General features: G+C 42.5%; 1 long non-coding RNA gene across 1 annotated transcript in view; it reads right to left on the bottom strand.

Annotated features, from left to right (window-relative positions):
- Positions 1–230: 230 nt before the first annotated feature.
- The window catches only part of LOC142032773 (uncharacterized), a 40,025-nt gene continuing 22,521 nt past the window's right edge, over positions 231–17,734 (bottom strand). The window contains exons 3-4 of the long non-coding RNA XR_012650984.1: positions 1,200–1,254; positions 231–415 (exon numbers count right to left, since the gene is read on the bottom strand). This is a non-coding gene — a long non-coding RNA (uncharacterized LOC142032773). The remainder of the gene's footprint in view (positions 416–1,199; positions 1,255–17,734) is intronic.

The raw sequence follows: 17,734 nt of genomic DNA, 5'->3' as shown, positions 1-17,734 counted from the left end.
CCAGCAGAATGGATAGGAAACAAAATATAGCTGCCAGCTTCCCCTACAGTAATAGTTCCCAATGGCACAGGAAAAACATGAACTAGTGCCATCTTCTCCAAATTGTGAGCATCATTTCTTGTGACATGACCCTGAAAACTGTCCTTTTTCAGTGCCAGGACACCCACTGCACTGATATCAATATCAAGCTGGCTTCTTAATGCCTCACTTCTGACCAGTCTCACCTTTTCTAATAGAGTCCATTGCTGAAGAGAGGGAGGGCAGCTCTGTGGGTGCCAGGACCCAGGAAGGGGCTGCAGCAGCTGGTCCTACCTGCCTCCATAGCCCAAAGGAGACAGTCTCAAGATGGTTGCACTGAGGCTGATGACCAGCTTTGAAACGTGTTTTCTGTCAAGGGTCAAAGTCCTCCATGATTCTACAAACAAAAGAGAAGGAGAAGACAAGGATTTGTTCAGGATTTTGTGCTACTTAAGGAATGGGGTTTTTTTATAAGAAAAATTAAATATTAATTTTTTTTAAGTGGTGTGTTTTTTCATTGTAACAGTGTTGCTCATTAAGTTCATTCTTTTGTTTGCCTCCCCATAGCCAGGGGGACAAGGGACTACACCAGCTAAGAGCACAACAGGAATCACACAGGCTTGGTCATAGCTTAAATGACGTCTGCTAGCATAGGAAAGATGCAGTTCAGAAATTTCTCTGATGCTTGGTTGAAGACACCACCACTCTCACTCATCTGTGAAAACCTCACATGCAACTGCCACAGGCTTACTTGCTGGCACCCCTCACACCACCAGCAGCTTTGTTTTGCTTTGTTTTGCATCTCCTGTCTTTACTGCTGCTTTTTAGTTGGGCCATCTAGGAGATCCCTTGTTTACCACTCTTATTATGCTTCTAAAGTCAATCTGAAATGATTCAGACATGGTCTTATTTTGTATTTCTAAATTGAGTACCTAAACAGCAAATGAAAATCATTACCCCTAACTACTATTGCTCTGTGGAGTAAGCCATACAGTATAGTTTATCTCAGATCCAGATGAGAATCTTCTCATAGGATTGTTCTGTGACTGTTGAGACTCATGTACCAATAAGCAAAATAAAGGAAATGCCAAACCAATTGCTGCTTAGTACGTTTTAAATGAAAAGCCATGATTAAAAGGATAAATATTTGCATCTCCTGTTCTCACCATTCCCCTGCTTACCTTCTCCCAAACTTCAGCAAATTTGTCACAAGCAGAAACAGCAGTGACGTTAATTCTGTGAACATGAACACACTGAGTCAGCAAAATGTACTGCAAAACGTCTTTCTTCTCCATGTTGTTTAGAATCAAACAAAAGGGAAGGAGGCATATGTCCTTTCCAAAGGTGCTTGCTTATCCAATGTCCTACCAGCAACACATCTTCTGTTAGCAGTAAACAAAACTCTTAATATTAAACAAAGCTATTAAAGACCAAAAGAAGTAACTGTTTACATAATACTTAGCCACGTTAAGAGGTAGAAAAGCATGAGGCAAAAAGATGCCATACCCCCTTTCCCAGCAACAGATCCTCCTCTTTCTGCCCTTCACTAGCCAAGCCCACAGGTCTCTGCTGCTGGGTCTCTTGTCACACACAGGAAGATTGTAGGGCAGACAGTCCTTTCAGATGAAAGAAGGCCACTGCATGTGACTTGTCAAAAGTCACGTGAAGGACTGCCCTGAAGTAGTCTGCCCTGTGCCAGAACTGGCAAACAGGACTCAGCTTTGCCTAATGCATTTGAACAACACAACCACTCATTCCAGCCTTGGCACAGCATGGTGGTCAAAACACATCACAGCCAGCTGGTCAAAACTCTTCAGATTCAGACTCTGGAAGCAATACAGCAATGCTGCTTCTCAAACGGGCAGCAGCAGCAGAAACATCTCAATTTCTTTGCTGGGATAACTATGCCTTTACAACATGTTACTGTGTATCACAAAATGGCTTCAGAGATGGTAGACCTCCTGGGCACATGGTGAACTCAGCAATACATTCTTGCCTTTGGGAAGAGCGGAGTCATCAGTCAGCACACACAAAAAAGTAAGGGACGTTTGAGAAAAGGACACAAGATTGTCTGCTGAAACTAAAAAACCTGTAAATTCATTCCTTGAACTGCTTTTTCCAAACAAGCCGAGCGCTTTGCTCTGCCCTCAACACACCTTCTAACAGGCAATCTCACTGGCAAAGAGAAGTTGCTTTTAATCATACAACTCCAGAGCTTTGCTGCACCATGAGAAACAGCACCAAGTGATTTTCAAACCTATGAAAGAAAATTGGGCAGGAGTGGCCCTCCCCGGCAAGTCCCACCACTAATTCCTGCAAGTGGGAAACCAAATAAAGCATTAAGGAAATGAAATTAAATGGAAAAGCTGAAATAAAACGCTCAAGTTGAAATTAAAAATTGAAAACAAACTGCTAAAGTCAGAAAGTGCAATAGACCACAGATTTTTTTTCAAAATCCTCCAAAAAGGTTTTGCCAAAAGGTTTGCCAAAAGTACTTGCTGCCAACAAATCTGTATTTTGGGGTGAAAACCAGAATTATCAAAAGCATTCCAGCCAGTTTATACTCTGAAAGAACAAAGGTACTTTTACAAATATTAAGCTTAGTAAGAACTTCTTGTGAGCTTCAAAGCACTAGAGAGTAATCATCAAAGTTATACCAGAAATGTAGTTTAGGTTCGCATGGAAGATTAATATTTATTGTGAATCCTATTTTGATGAAAACATCTTCCCATATTCTCTAATTCTTTTTACAGTCCCATAGCACATGTCCTAACAATCTTTGGGGCACATTAGAGCACTAGCATTTACCGCTATTACAATGACAGTTTATAGCTCTCTGTTTAGACTGCAAATCCAATTTTGATGATGCTGCATGATCTGGATTTTAAGACTACAGGTTTCTGGCTACTGGCACATACTTAATCACATGTTAAATCAGACAGTTGCATGCTCCCATCTGTGCCACAGAAACCTCTAGTCTTTGTTGGGTAGGTAACAGTTTTATCTAATAGTTTTATCTGACAAATATTGTTAGAACACAGCAGCTGAGCTACCATTTATTACCATTTCCCAAGAGGGATTTGACCTTAGGACCTCATGAAGTTCTGTAGCAGGTACTATTTCCACAGATCCTGCTTCAGTCGTGAACAGTCTTATGGAACTGACTTTTCTAAGAGCAATTTACCTTCCATGTTTCCAAAATCATAGGAATGCTATTGGAAAATATATCTGTTAATTATAAATCAGTGTATTTAAGACATTTTTAATTTTCTATCACTGTATATTATAGTAATGTGTGTTTTCATTTAGTTCAAAGCACAAGTGTATGCCATAATTTCCAAGGAATCAAAAAGCATCCAAGGAATGAAAAAGCAGATATTAAAGTCAAGTATACTACTGTTGGAGTGACAGGAGTGGGAATGAAGAATACACCAACCTTGATTTCTAGTGGGGGTTTTATCACTGCAATATCAATGACCTTGATGACAGGCAAGAGCAGTACTGAGGTGTTACTACATATACAACAATCTCAGGTTAGACTTACTGTGGGACATACATTACTTATAAGGAAAATCTGACACTTAATCTCTCTCCCTTAGCTTCCTCAGCTGTAAAACTGGCATAATAACTATTTAATTTCTTAACTACCTCCCAGGTGTGTTCAGTAATGTTAAAAAAAAAAATTTAAATGCATGAGTTTTAGCAAAGAAAAAGTATCTAATGCCTGTCTCCCTGATAGATAGCCCCACCCAGTTCTGACCCTCACACTTCTGGCCCCTCACTCATTCTTTCAGTCCCTCCAGATTACATTTTAGAACTGTTTGTATTTCAACTGGACATTATAAACATTTTTATTATTGTCACCCAGTGATAACTATCTCTGGTTGGTATGGCATTTTCTGAAATATATAACTGCTTTTCAGATGCAAACTGCCTATCTCCTCCTCTTCTTAGGCAAGTGTCCTGGTTTCAGCTGGGATAGAGTTAGTTGTCTTCCTAGTAGCTGGTACAGTGCTATGTTTTTGAGTTAGGTATGAGAAGAATGTTGATAACACTGATGTTTTCAGTTGCTAAATAATGTTTAGTCCAAAGTCAAGGATTTTTCAGCTTCTGATGCCCAGCCAGCAAGAAGGCTGGAGGGGCACAAGAAGTTGGGAGGGGACACAGCCAGGGCAGCTGACCCAAACTGGCCAAAGGGGTATTCCATACCATGGGACGTCACATCTAGTATATAAACTGGGGGGGGGGGGGGGGGGGGGGCAGATCACAGCTCAGGGACTAACTGGGCATCAATCGGCAGGTGGTGAGCAATTGCACTGTGCATCGCTTGTACATTCCAATTCTTTTATTATTACTGTTGTCATTTTATTAGTGTTACCAGTATCAGTATTATTTTCTTCTTTTCTGTTCTATTAAACCGTTCTTATCTCAACACACGAGTTTTACTTCTTTTCCCAACTTTCTCCCCCATCCCACTGGGTGTGTGGGGGAGTGAGTGAGCAGCTGCGTGGTGCTTAGCTGCTGGCTGGGGTTAAACCACGACAGCAAGAACTTGTAGTTCTTGGGCAGAACTCCCACTGGATGATTTTGCATTTACTATGTATGTCAGTTGGCTGATACTAAGTTCTGTGTTGGGAGTTAATAGTGCACTGACTCTGCTGGGCCTAAACTCTTCTTCACTGAGCAATCTAAGGCTCTATTGGTTATGACAGCAGGATCAGTTCTGTGATTTCCAGTACTTCCCAAGTCCATCTGGGCCACAGTTATATTGTGAACTGTCTCTTTTCTGGTTTTTTGGCATCTAGTTACAGCCTTAGTAAGAGCAAGTTGGTGCAGATAATCAAACCAGTGAAAACGGCAATAAAAATATGACTCAAACATTAGCCTGGACTTTTCTTTTTTGTAAAGAAAAAAAGAAGCTACAGCCAGAGATGGGCAGTTAGATCATTATTAAATAATATCAACTAGCCCATCTACTTCTTGTTCATGTACCACTTGTTCCTTGTTTTTGAGGGAGGGAGAACAGGGTATTACTTTTATGTTGCATATAAACATTCCCTGAACAAAGGTAGAAGCTTGGGAGTTACTTTTCATTCCTGATAAATTCAAAAGGTAGCACAGCAGCTGACTGACTAGCTCAACAAGCCTGTCTTCCAGAGATACAATGAAATGGTGTTGAAAAATCACATCAGTAGGAATTACTAGGTACTTCGGACTTTCGAGTTCTTGAATTTGATCCAAAGCCTGTGGCAGGCAATGTGAAGACTGCCCTTGACTTCTGTAACGTTTACACTGGACTCCTCCTGAAGAGTATGAACAAGGATTCGGGAACCCAAACTTAAATGTCCCTGCTTTTCAAAGTCTTGGACTATATCTTGCCCTTAATTCATTTTTCTTTGCTTACAGAGCTAGTGTGAAAACCTTATGGCATGTCTACACTATACAATGCAGAAATCCCTGCACCAGCTGGTGTGAGTACCCAGCATAGCACCATGCTGAGCCATTAGCTTGGGTCCTGGGAGTAGTATAGATATATTAGCATGGCATTACGCCCAGGCTAATAAGCTCAGGCTAGCTCTGCATTATACTGCTTTGATCCAGAGCTCTGGTGCAGCTCTGCAGAGCCCCATGCTGCAAAGAGTAAACTTGTCTCTGCACCGCTGAATGTTATCTGTTCCGTATATCACAATCCTGCTCCTGCGGACCCTTTGCTGTTTGCATGACATTTCTTTGTCTGAATTCTAAACACTCCAGTATGCAAAAATGTCTCTTCCTAAATGGAAACTTATTTATCTATCCACACATTGCAATCTACAAATAAACAGAGCACCTGCATCTCACCACATTTCCTAATCTGTAGTGAATACATCACATGCTTATATTGTGCCTGAATAATATAGAGTTTTGAATAAATCCCACTAATCATCAGTTAGGTTTTGTGCCCTTAGTTTTGTGTGGGGAAGGAAGAATTCTGCATTTTAGTTTCATCACCCAGGTCAAAAAGCTGTTTCTTAAAACAAAACTTGTATATTCTCTCTCTGTTGGCACAGAATAGAAGGGAGTTGATCACTGAAACAGAAAAAATTTCATTGGCAACACAGGTTGACTGACAGCCATTGCAATTAACTAGAAGATTTCAATTGTTACGTATTTCTGCGTCATTGGCAACAGTGATTATTAGGGGGACATGCACAAATATGTACATAACTGTATTTTTTACTTAGCAGCTATACCATGTCATCACTCTTAAGAGATTTCTTTCTTCCTGCTTACCTATTCCAAACAACCAAACATATGTCTTTGATCTGCCTGAACAAATAAGAATCTTACCAAGGGCTTGAGCACATGAATAGCTAAGCAAAGCTCCTAACGCAGCAGAAAGCATTTGCACACACCTAAGACAAAGTCTAAATGCTGAAATGGAACAACCAGAATAGAAAACACTGAATGGAGCAAACTTGTAATTACCAACAGGAGCAACATCCTTTCTTCATCAATCCTCAGGCATACTTACGTTAAGCCATAAAGGGTTAGACAATTCTGGAGGGATAGTGTTTCAGGGTTTTCTATTTAATGCTTTGGAGCTAAATCATGCTTTCCTTTCCCAGGGGTGCACAAGAGAAAGAAGAGGCCAGATGGAGCCCTCTTCCCTCCCTACCACACCTGGGCAGGGGCCAGCCCCAGCGCGGTGCCCAGGGGTGTGCGTGAGGCGCTGGCAGCCCAGCCGGCAGCCCTGGGGAGTGCTCCCAGCCAGGCCGCGGGGCTCTTGTCAGCTCTCACTTACCCACAGACAGCAACGGCAGCAGAAGCGAACGTTGCCTCTATTGTACCACCATGCGTCAGGGCACCCCCACCCTCCCTGCAACACTTAATACATTCAAGGGCCACAATCCATCCGCCTTTGAAGCACTGACATCTTTCCATACTGCAGGCAGCCGTTATCTGACTAGATATCCAGAGATCCTCCTGCCTCCGAGCACGAATATCGAGCCATAGCAGAGCCCAAGGGGGTGTGCCAAAGGAGGACGATATGCCTGACCTCCTGAAGCAGCAACGGCTGCTGCCTGCCATGCTACCCAGGGATGGGGCTGCAGGTTCCCAGCACGACACTTCAGAAAGTGCAGCCAGCAGCTGGAAGGATTTCAGAGGCATACCCTGTGAGAGAGAGACAGCACTTGCAAGGGAAACACATGAGACAAGCTTCCAGGGCCGCAAAACACCTCCCTGGAGCCCTACTAGACAAAGAACTTTCAGCCAAGAGGGCTTTATTCTGATCTGTGATGCAGCTGCACAAGCAGCAGCACACTGCAGGGCTGACAGGAGAGACAGGGACTCAGCGCAATATGCTGGTGGTGCAACACCCTACTTCCCACCACAACTTGACTCCAGTGTCAGAGGTGCACTGTAAAGTTCACTAGCTCCCAGAGTTAGCCCTGCACTCATAATCATGATGGAGAACATGTGAGGGAACATACATGGAAGGGGACAACAGGTAATGGGGTCAAATCATATTAATGAGGAGACCACCCCAAAGCACAGCAACAAGGACTGCCCTTGGCAGGAGTGCACAAAACACAGCACCGCCCAGAGCTGACAGGAACAGCCGTCATTACAGCTACATCATGCGCCACTTTAAGGAGATACATATGCTCCCCACGCACAGCCAGCCAGACCCACTGCATGCTACAGTGAGATCTGGGAACTCATGAGGCCCTTCAGGACCGCTAGAAGCAGTGTGGTCTAAGCACAAATGTAATCAGCACTCAGCGTGAGAAAGTTTTCTTACACCAATCAGCTGCAACTTGACTTAAGGAAAAAAAAATATGGAGAAAAATAAAGAAAAAGCTAGAAAGGGTTGCAGTATTTTATGTCATTGATTATATTTTCTCATTTTGTTTTGTTTTCATGGCACATAATGGAGAGACTACTTTAAGCCAAAAAGAGATTCTCAAGAGTCAGTGCTGACTGTAAGAGAATAAAGATGCTCTGTCACTCTGCCCTCATTTTAGCACTGATTTCAGTAACCACGTTATTCTCAGCACAGTAAAGTGCTGAGGCCAAGTTACTTGGTGCAACTACTCTCTTCTGTTACAGAAGAGGTTACAGCTACTCTCCAGATTCTCTCTCTTTCTCAGGGGTATACTCTAGGAGTACTATATATTACATCTAAAACAGAGCAGGGCCAACAGTTACTTTTCCTTCTGTGAAACAATACTATAACAGCCACTGCGGTGTGCACCAGCAAGAACCAATACCTCACATCCCAGCTATAAAATTCCCACCTGCTCCTCCTGAGCTGCAGCACTGGCAGAGTCTGGAGGGCAGCCACTCCAGGGCTTGAATAAAGACCCTGCTCTACTTTGTCTGACTTCTCATTTCTCTAGAGAGGACAGGGAAGTTCCACAGACTTTTTCAAGGACAGCTAAATCAAATGGACAAAACACGTCACAGCAGAAACTGGGAGGGAGCCATAGATCTCCAGCTTGACATGAGCTGGAAAGAATTTCCAAGTCTGGATGGCAAATTGCTCAGTGCGCTTCATTTGTGCTCAAAGATTTTCTTCACACTGCCACAGCATGAATTTCACCTATACAGAGCTCATTACAGGTTTTGCATGGGCATACTTAAGCCCCCCTTTCCTTTCTATTTCCTAATACCTACTCACCTTTAGAAAAAGTTTAGTGTCTGTGTAGCCTTTATATCATGCAACTGGCATTAACAACAGGAGTCAAGTACATCTCACAGCACCTCTCAAGCGTGCTACCAGTACAACCATCACACTGACTACACTACATTTCCACACCTGACTCCAAGAGCAAGGCTGCAGACCTGCTAAAGGTGAGCAAATCCCACTGCTGTCAGCCAGAGCCTCTGCTGCTCTGCACCTTTATCTGGATCTGTGCTCACTGAAAGAGGTCTGACAGAGCCAACCCATCAGCATTTCTGAAGGCTTCCTCTGGCCACTGGCTAGCCCGGTCCCTATAAAAGAAGCTGCTGATGTGCAGCTGACAGAGGAGGAACCAATCTCAGAAACAGAGCATGCTGGGAGGCAAACCTCTGTCCACTCTACCAAACCAAATGCCACCTTCATATGCACAAACCAAGAGCACGTTTGACTGTTACGAGGTATCTGGGGAAGGAGACCAACACACAAAGAGGATAAAATTCTGCCCACCCAGCATTCACTGAGAAGGGCTTTGTTCATTGCTGTGATTATTTGTTAAAAATGAAAATAAATCTGTTTTCTCGCTGTTGGTGGCATCATCACCATTTCCTGTTCCCCTTCCCAAAGACCCTTAATAACAAAGGTATTTCACAGGCAAACATTTCTTTTTTAAAAGGCAGAGCTCATCTTATTTTAGAACCCAGCATCTATGCCAAGACTTCAAACTGTGCTGAATGCATTACAACATCTACCAAAAGTGCAAAATACATTTTAAAAATGGTCAGGCAATACACTGAATAGTTGTGGTTTCTGAACACTTGCCAGTTCTAGTTAGAGGGGTTTTTTCCCCTGTGTAACTTATAGACACATTGAAAAAGATATGTGTAAAGTGTTCTTGCAATCTACTATATCAAAGCAAGTAGATTTGCAAATGCTTTTATTCAGTGAAGCACACCACATCCAGAACTACCCCCATATTTCCCTTACCCAAAATGTGTTATTCCTTTTCAACATGAAATACCATATAAAGAAGTTATCTCTGACAGTTCCAAACATGAAAGTCTAGAATACAAGAATCTGGTTATCTGAGGGACTAGGATGCTGTGACAACCAGGGGGATAACTAATTTTTCATTAATTTTAAAAACAGGATAAGTTAGCCCCCAAAAAAGAGTAAGAATCACAATGAGCAAAATCTAGCCTGGGACGAGTCAGAATAACAAGTGGCTTGGTTGCTAGAATTACCTGTGAGTACTGGTTTGCAGACAGTACTGCAAGCACCAACCAGACAGAGGATTCAGGAACCAGATCCAGATCTCATAAGAAATCATGATCTGAACCTTTCCCAAATCTAAGCATAATCCTGCTTTGAGTTTGAAAACAGTTTGGGATTTTTTTTTTTCCCATTAGACTCTAGTTATGGGCACTTCTTGTGAAAAAGAGCAGAGAGAAAAGCCAACAAACCAGCAGGCAGCCTTTGTGAAAAAGACTGAAACAGGATCAGGGCTCTCCCTAAGGAGCGAAAAATAGCTGTAGATGAGTCAAGTAGGAGAGAAATCTAGACAGAAGCAGAAAGCAGCTTAAAAGATTTTTAAAAGCCCAGCAGCAAGTACTACTGGAACCCTGATTTCATTAAGCAGATCAAAGATGACAGATCAGAGGGTGTGAAACCAGAGCTGGTTGGTCATTTTCTGACAAAGTTGTTTTTCAAAAGAAAATGTCAATTAGTTGAAACCAAAGCTTTTGGCATGAATATACACACTAACTTTGTCTGGAACATTTTCTTGGGTACAAGACGGAATTTTTGATCAGAGAAAACACACCCCAAGAGCAGTCAACAACCCCATCACTAGGTCAGTGCCCTGGAATAGCATTCAAATCCCTACACCAAATGTGAGGAAAACTAACAGTGACCCTTGATGGTGAGTCTACCTGATTTCACATAGCAGCCCTTGGACGCACCAGCCCAGAAGAGCTTCATTCCGGTGAACCTGCAACCAAACTAATAAACCCTATGCTCTTCTGATGTACCTGGACCATTTTCACAAAACCAACTCACATCAACTCTGTCTAATGTCTCTGCACCTACCTTCCAGCAGAACTACCTTGAGTGTGTCTGGACCCCAAATTACACCCAAGCCACTGGCATTCTCACAGGTGGGACATACATCTAGAAAAATCCATACATCTTGATGTCACTAATTGTTTTGTTTAAATTTTGTCACTTCATTTTGAGAATGTTACTAAAATGCAAATTATATTCACATATTCTCTTATCCACACAAAATTTATTAAAATTCTTACAAACAAAAGTTATGAAGCTGAAAAAACATTTTCTCATGACCAAAACAAGAAAACCAAGATGAGAATTTACTTCATTTCCTCATTCGACTTTTTGTTCAAAGCTATATATCCATGTGAACACTTTGCAAACACTGATTTTACTAACACTCTGTTCTCCAATAGAAAGATGTCCCATCTGAACTGTACAAGTTAGAATGTAGTCTGTGGTCATACCACAGACATATTTTTATCTTCTCTGCATATTTTTATTTTCTCTGTGTTTTCCAGTTTCTATTTTATCTTTCCTTCCAATTGTCCAGGGAGTTTTACTAACAAACCTCAGGACACAGATAGAGTTCATAGCAAAGATGAGATTGCATGTTGGTTCATTACCAAAAATGGCTCCCAGGTGCATGCAAACACCTCAGGAAAAACTCAGTATGTGTATAGAGAACAAACACCTGCAGATTTCTACCTTTTTTACTAAAAAATGCCTGGCTCCCATGATTCTTCAAGAGAAAACACTCCTGAGGTGGTAACATGCCCTGAGCTGATCCCAGGTCTTGGAACAATGACCATATTAGCCACTTTCTTATGTACTGAAACTAGTACAGCTACTAACTTTGATAACAGTATTGCTCACTGCTGCAACTTAGCATGCTAGTTATTTACAGCATAATTTATAATCTGACCATTAGTCAGCTGTTAAATTATGCCTCGTGATAAAGTAAGGTTTAGATCTGCTTCTTGAACAAATATGATCAAACTTACAAAAAGTGAAAGCAGATGGGAAGTTCTATTGCAAAATTGCTGCAGAAACAAAAAAGGAAAAAAATTGATGGTATAATTTTGATGAAAATAAAATTCAGATGGAATGAGATAATGTGCAAATCATTTGGTGAAAAATACATCTCCAAATACGATTTAAGAGACATTTCGGTGCCATGGTTACACATTTAATTTCCAAAACCATGAAATGTTCCATTATTGTAATAGCTTTGATTGGCTGTGATTCTTCCAGCAAAACTACTACAGTATTGTTATAATGATAAATTTTGCTGCAGGAAAGGGCTATTATATAAGAATGACTCTTTCAGATATTTATAGAGAGAGAGGTTTTATTTATTTATTTTAAGAGGTTATAATGAGAGAGGCTGGATTGAAAACAAAGAAAGAAAGAAAGAAAATTGGGGCCAATGAATATAATGCTCTCAGTTAGCCTAAGTTTTTCATATTTTAAATTGTTTCAGGGCTTCAGAAAAAACACAGAAGGAATCTACAGCTTTTATTGTTTGGTGTGTTGTTTTTTTTTTAAGATGTGTTTTCGCCACACTGTTATGACTATTCACTGATTCCTTTCTTCCTCCCTTACTGCCTCCTCTCTCCTGTCCCCACTTTTCAGCCACATGATAGTTTGGAAATGAAAATATTTTCCTGTTATCTTTCTTTTTCTTTTTTCCATTACTACTCAGATGGGACAACAATTGCCCAGAAACAAACTATAAAAATATTAATATTTAGCTAGCTAGCTACTCATCCATGTATACAGATAAACATTACATAAATGTGTGTATCTGAGTCAAAATGAATGACAAAGGTCAGGAAATACCAAACAATCCCACTATAATAAGCCTCAGAAAGAATATCCAATAAATGTAATACTACACATGAAGTGCAATAAAAATTTAATGCAGAGACTCCTTTTCATTTAAATTTCACAAGTGTTGTGGGAAATACCTTTCATCACCACTCCTGAAACCCAAGAGCAAAACCACTGCTTTGTGCTAGGAAGTTCAAGTGTAAATTTGTAAAATAAATCTTTTTTAGTCCTTTGGGGTAAACTAGATTAGTAGACAAAAGCAGCAGAAGTAAAAATATAGCTACGAGCACATTCAGCAACAAATAAAAGGCAACAAACAGGAAGGTGTATAGTTGCAAGCAATGGCCTGGTAAAATTATATATTCTTTTCTTTTAGAATATGATCAAAAAAAGTTCAGAATTAGAATCCATCAGTGAAGAAGTTAATGTATTTGTGACAAGCCCAGAGAACAGGCTTTATTGTGTTAAGCTCGCTCTCAATCTGCTTCTGTCGGTATTTTCTATTCACCAAGAAAGTGCCTATCTTTAACATCTAAAGGAAGACTCTAGCTGGCCCAGTGCAGCCCTAATGTAGTGGCCTAAGTCAGGCATTAACCCAGCGACTATTAGTACACTTCCTGAAGAGTTCAGGAAAAGATAGAGGGAGAACATCCTCACAGCTTCTACTGTTTTCTCCAGATTGCCAAGCATGTTTTAAGACATAGCTGAGCATAAAAAGCACAGTATACTTGGTGAAAGTCATAAACTTGCTCTACAGACCTGTCTCTAAACAAGTTTCCTTCTGAAACTTTCCTATTGTGTGATGGCAGATTAAGGTGGCAATTGGTAAAAAAAACTGCCAGAGAGGCAATTCAAGATGTCCTTACCACAAGCCAGGACCCTATGCCTCAGTGATAAACCATCAGAAGGCTTCAGTGTACAGCCAGTACAGCCCTGGAGGTCAGGGGGTCCTGGGGAAGTCCCGCTGCTGCTGTTTTTTCCAAGCCGCTGAGCTGTCACATTGTCACCAAATGGTCAGAGGCACAAGCCCTTTGTTTAGCAGCTCTGCCATTTTTCACAGGGCTCTCGCTCCCAGACTGTGGTATGCTTAGGTTTGTGTAAGTCTGGGTACGCCTACACCTCCAGTACCAAACTTGCTGGACTGAGTCCATCTGTTGTTGTCTCCTTCATTTTGCAGCTGTTTAGAGCCTTGACAGACTGCTTGCAGTGCCTCTCAAAAGACAGTGTAGGCAAAACCACGGTCTGCAGGGCCAGGACCAGATTTATAACGCCATCACCATATGTTTCCAGTCAGAGTACACAGCATGTATGTCAAGTCCAAGGAAGAGCTCTCTCATCAGACATTTCCAGGCACATCTTAGGCTGTTCGGACATGCTTTTATGGCTTCCACCAAGTATTATGCACAGTTAGACTCTTGGCAACAAAGCCCTTGCATTCACAAGTGGATGAGTGTGGAAATTATTCCATTAATGGCTCTGCATGGACACTCCTAACTACCTTAATAACAACATACTACCATTTTTTCATCCTACAGAGGACTTGAATTAATGAATATGCATCCCATCTGTGTATTGTAGTCACAACCTACTCGGCTGAAGTACTTACTTAAACTCCTCACTGAATATTTCATACTGTTATTGCACACAGAGCTGACTCAACATCCCTCTCGATGCCATGCTCAGCATGGAAATATTGTGGGACCTTGGAGGATGATGGTGTTCTGCACTGGAGGCTTTGAGAGTAAGTTTGTAAGAAGATGATTCAGAATATGAGTAATTCCAAAAGAGCCTCTAGATTCATTCCCATCTGCCCTACTCCCACACCACACAATGTGTTTCTTCCCACTCACTAATAACAGCTCTTGCCTCCTACATGCTATCAACACCTGACTGTCTTTTCTCACTGCAAAACAGTAAGCTCTTATAATGCATTCAAAGCACAATTTTGTCTGACACATTTTTTTTAGCTAATTCTGTTAAGGCGCTTTTTTTTCCCTGTTAGAGCTGTTTCATTTGTAGGAGCAAATAAGCCCAAATGTCTGCTGCCACATCTGCTATCATCCCACTATTCAATAACAAGGCCAAAGTCTGCTAAAGGTTACACTTCACACAAAGGGATTGCCTTTTCCCATATACACTGAACCTCATGAGGAAACCGTGACCAGATAGGTATCTCTCCATTCATCCCTTCTGTACCTATTTGATATGCTGTGGCAAGCAAAAAGCTGGGAATTGATTCCTATTTGGGCAATTCTACCTATTTCCAACCTTGCAAACAAAATCCACAGATGTCAGGCAGTGCTTTTTTATCCTCCTTGAAATACTTCCATCTCTTTCCCTTACACTCAAGTCTTTATAGTCCTTATAGCCACCTTATAGTCCAACAGACCGGGTTTAAATGAAAAAATAGGACTGAGAGAACACAGTTAACACTCTCCCTGACCATGCTTGTTACAGGACACAGCCCTGCTCCCAGATGTAGAGCATGTTTCCTTTCTCAAGGAACATTGTCATGGCGATTGGGACTCCTGGCAAGCCACGGAGGAATCTATCTAGCTAGAATGCTTTAATGCTGTTTTAGGACCATAATGAATCAGAAAGTTCTGCCAATATTAAGTTTTTTACAGAAATAAAAATGTAGCTAGAAACATTTCCACACAGGCTCCTCTATTTTTAAAGTGTTCACTCTTCCCACCTAATGATTAAGCTCAGCAAGGAAAAATCAGGGAAGACAGAGAAGCTAGGTTTGAAAAATTTCTGCATATGGAATAAAAAGTTTCAAAAAGCTCCAGGCTGACTAATACTGTCATGCTAGAAAAATTGAGAGAGAAATACAGGCCAGCATGAACTCTAACCTTAATATTACTGCAACTTCATCCACATATTTTACCATGGTTTCCTGAAGAAATGAGGCTCACACAGTCACATAAAGCCAGCTTGTCTGTGTCTGATTATAAATTCCCTCTCCTCCAGTAACTTCTGAAGTCATTGACCAATTTTAACCAACTTTGCCAGAAAGGCAGAGGTCTGGAGAACTAAGCACGTCCTATTTCTAACAGGCAGATAAGTGACACTCAGAAGGGCAAGGCCTTTCCTTGCACTCCCACTAGGAAGAAGACATGTCCTGGAGGTTAAGGAGCAGTTTTCTGTTATCTGTTTCACAGAGTTCTGATAGGTGGTGAATAGACACAATGTTGGCAAACAGAGTAGCCACAGCAGGCACTCCTATTACATTACACATTGGACCTTGGCTATTTCCCCTCTAATTAGAGGGAGACCAAAGCAAGGGATAGGAGAAAGACAGACATCCAGTCTGATAAGTCCAGCAAAAAACTGCCACTGATTTCAGCTAGTAGGGCACAACGGGCCCTCAGTAATATAGTGAACAACTCCATCCACTTTCCAAGGCACGTCAGAGCTGCAGGGAGATACTCTTGCATCAAGTTTCCAAAAGCTGCCTTTATTTGGTTCCATGCTATTCTGCAGCACAAACTCAGCAAGTGCACTTTCTGAGCGTGACATCTGTGCTTGCAGGAGAGGGAAGCCAGCACTCAGGATATACACAGGTGTTCATGTTGTAAAGCATGTGTCCAGAAAGCTGAGTGTACAAAAAAGAAGTGCCCTTTGTGCACTGTTTTGGGAGCTGGGAGCCACATTAACAGCTGCACAACGAGGGGAGAGTAAGCAGGAAGACCAGATAGGTCAATTAGATGCAGAAGTAAAAGGAAAACCTCAAGTCCAAATTTTCTGTAGAACCTGGGTTCTGAAAGAGCACAAAACTTCACCATTCTCCCTATCTATTTGGAATTATGCAGGTTTTCCACAACCAGGATTTTCCAACTCTCCTATAATCAGTGTGCTGCACGCTCTCTTACGAGCCAGTTGTTTCCTGCTTGGCTAAATAGGCTCATTATTTATTACAAATTCCACGTGTCTGCAACCATGATCAGCTGATCTCATCCCTTGCATTTAAATCTCTGCAGAGTTTTATCAGGTGTAAGAATTAATAGGCTCTGCATTCATGCACGCAAGGGAGAAGGAATCCAGGGATGAGCATCTTCCATCCCCACCCTCTGACCACACACACACGCTCACACGCCTGCGCCGGGCAGCACAGGGCAGCCAACCCCCTTGCCTGGGACCAAGGTCCCCCGGCCCGCGCCGGCAGGGCGCTGACCCACCCCGGCAGGGGCCGGGGCCGGGGCCGGGGCCGGGGCCGGGGCCGGGGCCGGGGCCGGGCGGGCGCAGGCCGCCGGGAGCGGGGCGGCGCGGAGTGTTGGCCAGGGTGCTGAACCGCACCCGCCGTGCGAGGGAACGGGACGGGCGGCTGGCGACGGCCGCCACACAGCGCTGGTGGCGGGGGCAGAAGCACTCCCCGGCGTGACTTCATGTTCTCCCGGTTTGTAATTCCCGAGCGCCGCTGCAGGCTCTCCCGAGGATTCTTTTGATACTTGGGCCTTCTCGGGGGTGGCCGGACAAGGGAGTATTCCGCCCTCTCATCCTGCCACCCAAACGGGGCACGTATCGACCGACACACCCACCACAGTTACTCTATAAACAACAGCCGGTAGCCTTGAAGAGGCACGACTCAATACTAAGCTACAAATCATCATGATGTTTCTTGAGCTGATGCTTAACACTCAACCAAACACAAAGCTCTCGGTGCTAGACCATTGCACCGAAACAGAGAATGAGAACGTCCCTGCTTTAGACTCAGGGTTGCCACAATATGTCAATGCTGGCCAAGAAGATTCCTTGAAATCTGTTCAACCCCAGAGGTATTTTTGGAAGTCTGACTCCTCTGCTCCTCGACTTCTTTAGTCTCACTGCCACAGTAGGTCCTCATGCAGAAGCTGGCTCTGGACAAGACCTGCCATTCAAGATACTTCTGCAAAGGCCACGACTGTAACATAGTTAAACAGAGTTCAGTAGGCTGACTGCAGTAGCACGAAGCCCTACAATGGGTGCAAAACACTAACAACCTGCCTGCTAAATCAATTTACTGGGTTGGTCTCCAAACTTTTATGGAAAGATTGCTTCCAGCACTTTAGTTAGCTAGCATTTAGGAAGCTCAAATATCTCCATAGCATGCTGCAGTAACAGCTGCAATTTCTCCCTTGCTTGCAAGAAAAAGTTGCAGAACAGGCAAGCGATCAGGCCACAAACAGT

This window comes from Buteo buteo, chromosome 7 (assembly GCF_964188355.1).
Source record: "Buteo buteo chromosome 7, bButBut1.hap1.1, whole genome shotgun sequence".
NCBI classification, from domain to species: Eukaryota; Metazoa; Chordata; class Aves; order Accipitriformes; family Accipitridae; genus Buteo; species Buteo buteo.
The sequence above is the reverse complement of the archived record's forward strand: the minus strand, read 5'-3'. Positions and strand labels throughout refer to the sequence as shown.